The sequence below is a fragment of the Lolium rigidum genome, chromosome 3 (assembly GCF_022539505.1).
Source record: "Lolium rigidum isolate FL_2022 chromosome 3, APGP_CSIRO_Lrig_0.1, whole genome shotgun sequence".
NCBI lineage: Eukaryota > Viridiplantae > Streptophyta > Magnoliopsida > Poales > Poaceae > Lolium > Lolium rigidum.
Genome location: NC_061510.1, coordinates 70564768 through 70569514, shown reverse-complemented (window position 1 = coordinate 70569514; position 4747 = coordinate 70564768).

Below are 4747 nucleotides of genomic sequence, written 5' to 3'. Positions count from 1 at the left end.
GGGCGTGGATCTGACCGTTTTCTCAGACCCAACAACAATATTTTGGGCCCCCTATTTATACCTCTCTTCCACCTCCGACCCAACTACTTCTTCCCCTCCATTCTCTCTCCTCCATTGTTGACCTTGAGTTGTTTGATCCTCCTCTTGATCCCCCACTATTTGTTGCATATTTTTGGGGGAAAGGAGAGAGGAGATCTAGATCTAGAGCTTCACCAATTGAATCCCTCTCCAAGTGAGGGGATCTTGCTAGATCTAGATCTTGGAGTTTCTTGGTGTTTCTCCACTCTTTGTTCTTCCTCCCTTATTCCCCCAACAGCTTGTGTAGCTTTGTTGGAATTTGGGAGAGAAGAACTTGGGCATCTTAGTGGTGTTCTTAGCCATTGCATTAGGTGCATCGGTTTGGGTTCTCTCCGGGGTTTCGATCTTGTAGAGGGCATGTTCCCTTAGTGGTGTTCTTGCCTTAGTGGCCATCTTGCCTTTAGTGGCCATATTGCCTCTTGTGGCACCGTGTCTCCTTTGTGGCCTTGTAGCCTTAGTGATCTTATCGTCTTAGTGGCGTGGTGGTCTTTGTGGCTTTGTGGTCTTTGTGGAGTGTGTGAGCCTCTTGTGGCCTTGTACTTGAGAGCCTCCGTGTTGTGCAGTTGCCTCAAGCTTGATACTTGGGAGTTTGCCCAAGCTTGTACGGGTTCGGTGACCACCCTCAAGTGTCCCTTAGTGGATCGAGGCTTTCCTTTGGTGGAAAGGCTCGAGGAGAATACGGTGGCCCTAGTTGGCTTCTTGCAGTGCCTCGTGCCTCCACACCGCTCCAACGGAGACGTAGCACCCTTGGCTGTGAACTTCGGGATACATCGTCGTCTCCTCGTGCACCGGTTACTTCTCAACCCGAGCTCCTTTACCTATGCGCTTTACATTGTGATATCTATCATGCTTGATGCTATACCTATCTTGTTATCACCTTGTTGCTCATCATGCTAGCATAGGTTGTTGGAGCTCTTAGGCAAACCCTTAGTTGATAGGCCTTGAGCTAAACTAGTAAACACATGTGTAGTTTTATTCCCCCTAGTTTAGCTCTCAAGTAGAAGTTTTTATACACCGCCTATTCACTCCCCCTCTAGGCGACGTCCTAGTACATTCAATTGGTATCAGAGCTAGGGCTCTCTTATCTTGTTGGGCTTCACCGCCTAGAGAGTATGACGTCGGCTAGAGGATTAGTGCACATTTCCACCTTTACATTTGATGGCACTAATTATGATGCTTGGAAATTCTACATGCTTGATTATTTTAGGGGCATGCACCCACATGTGGAGCAAATTCTTGATATGGGTTTTTCTCCTCCTAAGGATCCACAAAATCCAACCTTTGAGGAGAAGAAAAACTCTTATCTAGATGCTCAAGCTACTAAAGTGCTTTGCCATGTTGTGAGTCATGTAGTGATTTCCTCCATCGCGCCTTTGCGGAGTGCTCATGAGTTTTGGACAAAGCTTCGAGATACATATGGTGGGTCCAAGACCATTGAGGATGATCGCACTCCTTCCACTTCACCAATGTGTGGTAAGACACAAGGTAATGCTATGGTGAGTGGTGATGAACATTTCATTGTTGATGGTGAGCCTTCTCTTGATGATTCTTCATCCCTATCCCATAGCAATGTTTCATCTTTGGACTTGAACACTTATAGCACTATAAATGCTTTACATGCTAGTGTTGATAGTCCTTGCATATCTTCATCCCATGTTGATATGATTGCCTTTTCTTGTGGCCATGATAAGAATGCTTCGTTTTCCTCTAGTATTTGTGTGACTAACAATGTAGAGAAAACCGAAGATACTATGGGCCAAGACAAGATCTTGGATGGAGCTTCAACTACTTCATCCTCTTCATCTCACGGTTCTTACACTTGCCTTATGGCTAAGGCTTCTAAGGTATCTCCTTCCTTGGAACCCTATCTATCTAGTGATGATGAGAATGATGATATGGAAGGACTTAATGTTGCTTCCTTAAACAAGTTGGGAGAGTCGGTTTTTCATGCTCTTCATAAGAAGAAATTTGCTTGCTCTAACTTCATGAAAATCTTGGCTTTTGCCATTGAGAGCACAAAACTTATTGAGAAAATGGAAGGGCATGAGCGCGAGGATGCAAACGAGATTGCAACTCTTAGTGAAGCTCTTGAAGAACAACAAACCACCAATGAATATCTTGAGGAGACCTTTACTCTAGAGCTATCTATGGTAAAGGAATCTCGTGATAGAGCTTTAGAGGTGGCACATGATTTTCAAATTAAAAATGGTGAGCTAGTAATTGCTCATGCTAAACTCCTTGAGGATTTTGAGCTTCTCAAAAATGGCTCTAGGGCTATTGAGAGTGAGCTCATCAAACTCACCGAGTCACATGAGCAATTTAAGGCTCTCAACCTAATAGAGCTTCCTAAGTTTCCTTCTTCTTGTGCTATAATTGATAATGCTTGTGCTACTAACTCTACCTCTTGTGAAGCTTCCATCTTGAAGGAGAATGTTGAGCTAAGGGCTCAACTTGCTTTGCTAACAAGCAATTATGAGAAATTGGAAGAAAGTCATGGAAAGCTTTCTAGCTCCCATGATGATCTTCTAGTCTCTCATGATTTGCTAAATTTAGCTCATGAGGCTATCATGTCAACGGTAAAATCTTGTGAGCCTCATGTGAGTACTAGCACTACCTCTCAAAATGCTATTTTGCCATGTGCTAGTGCTTTTAGTTCACCCACTCATGCTATTGATTTATCTTGTGGTGAACTACCTTCTATGTCTTGTTGATCTACAAATCCATGTGCTAGTGCTAGTAATTCATCCACCCATGCTATTGCTATATCTTGTGGTGAATTACATACCTTGCCTTGTTGCTCTAACAACGAAGCTTCCACTTCCTCTAGTACTTGTGTTGTTACTAACCATTTAGAGGAAATCAAAGAGCTCAAGGCCCAAGTCGCTTCTTTGAAGAAGGACTTGGTAAAGGGTCATGAAGGGAAGCAATCCCCCAATGACAAGAGTGGACTTGGATTCAAATCCAACAACAAGAACAAGTCCAGCACACACAAGCGGAAGAAGGGCCAAGGGCATGTGAAGGATCCCGCCAAGATTGTGTGCTTCAAGTGCAAGATTGAAGGGCATCATGTTAGATCGTGCCCCTTGAAGAAGAAGCCACATGGCGAGAAGAAACAAGGGAAGCGGCCTCAAGATGGAGCTCATGGTTTTCCTCAAGGTCAAGCTCAAGGTCTACCTCGACTTGAAGAAAGGCAAGGCTCCCGTTGTGGAGAAATCAAGTGAGAAGAAGGAGAAGAGAAGAACATGCTACATATGCCGTGAGAAGGGCCACATCTCCTCCTTTTGCACTAGTGGTAACTCATCCAACCCTATCTTGATCCATGGTGCTTATTCTCTACATAAGGATAAGGTTGGCGATGTGTTTGCCAAATATGTTGGTACTCAAAGTGGTTTCGTAAAAAGAACCATTTGGGTTGCCAAGCCTATTGTGACTAACTTCATAGGACCCAACTTGGTTGGGGACCAACAAGCAGAAATTTTATCAATAGGTACATGTGGAGGGCATGGAGGCTTGACTAGTTCATGAAGACTTGGGGGATCTTCATCATTCTCACTTCCTCAAGTCAAGTACTTTTCCTTTCATCCATTACCCATGCTCCTCCTTGCGGTAACGAGTCCTCAACTCATTTACATTGAAAGTTACTCGCTCCCCTTTTACATGTGTTGGTTTTGTACCTTGCATGTGGTTGTGTATGTTGTGCCTCCTACTTGCTTATCTTGCTTCCATGCTTATATATGTTGGGTGGAACATCATGTACAATTGTTCTTTGTTGAGCCTATTGCATCTTATTGATATCTTAGTTGTTGGCTCATGTGAGAAATTAATGGACTATCCCATTTTGGGGGAGTAATATGCTTTGTGCATTTCACAATCCTAAAATGTGCGACATGATGAATTAAAATTCTATAATGTCCATTAATTATCTCACTTGGTTCTTATTTTCCTCTTGCACGAAAAATATCTTTATCGCATTATGGGGGAGTATTATGCTTTGTGCATCTTACAAGCCTAGAAAATGTGAACATTTGAGGTTGTGTCACATAGAATTGATATTTTAGATTATCTTGTTCCTATGTGACATGTGTGCTCAAACAAATCCTATTTTGCATAAAATGCTCTTATTGCTATTATCTTGGATTTTGTTTGTGGGAGTTTTTCTTGGCATGGTTTTTCACATTGTATTGCTAGCTCCATATACTCTTTGGAAAATCATGTGCTTCATGTTATTCTATTCATTGCCTTGCATGATTGGTGTAACTAATTGAAGCTCTCAAGAATCTCCTTTTGCATTATGGTCAATTCTTATCCTTTACCATATGCTTTCTTTGTTGTGAAGATGATCTTGGACATGCTCACAAACTACCATATGGAAATATTTCCTAAATACCTCTTGTCCTTGGACAATTGGTAATAAATTGTGTGGTATTGTTCCGGATCATCCTCACACTTGGCTCATGTTCTCAATTGCTTCATTTCTTGCCAAGATTTTGTCTTTGTGGGTTAGACTCCCATATGTCTTCCTTGCTTTGTTTGGTTCTCCTTATGTCACTTGAACCTTGTTAGTGTTTTGATAAACAATGGTTGAGCGACGATCCCGCATTTGTGCATTTTGTATTCAAATGCAAAATCCTAAATAGTGCACTAATTTTGGGGGAGCTCTCCTATGTTT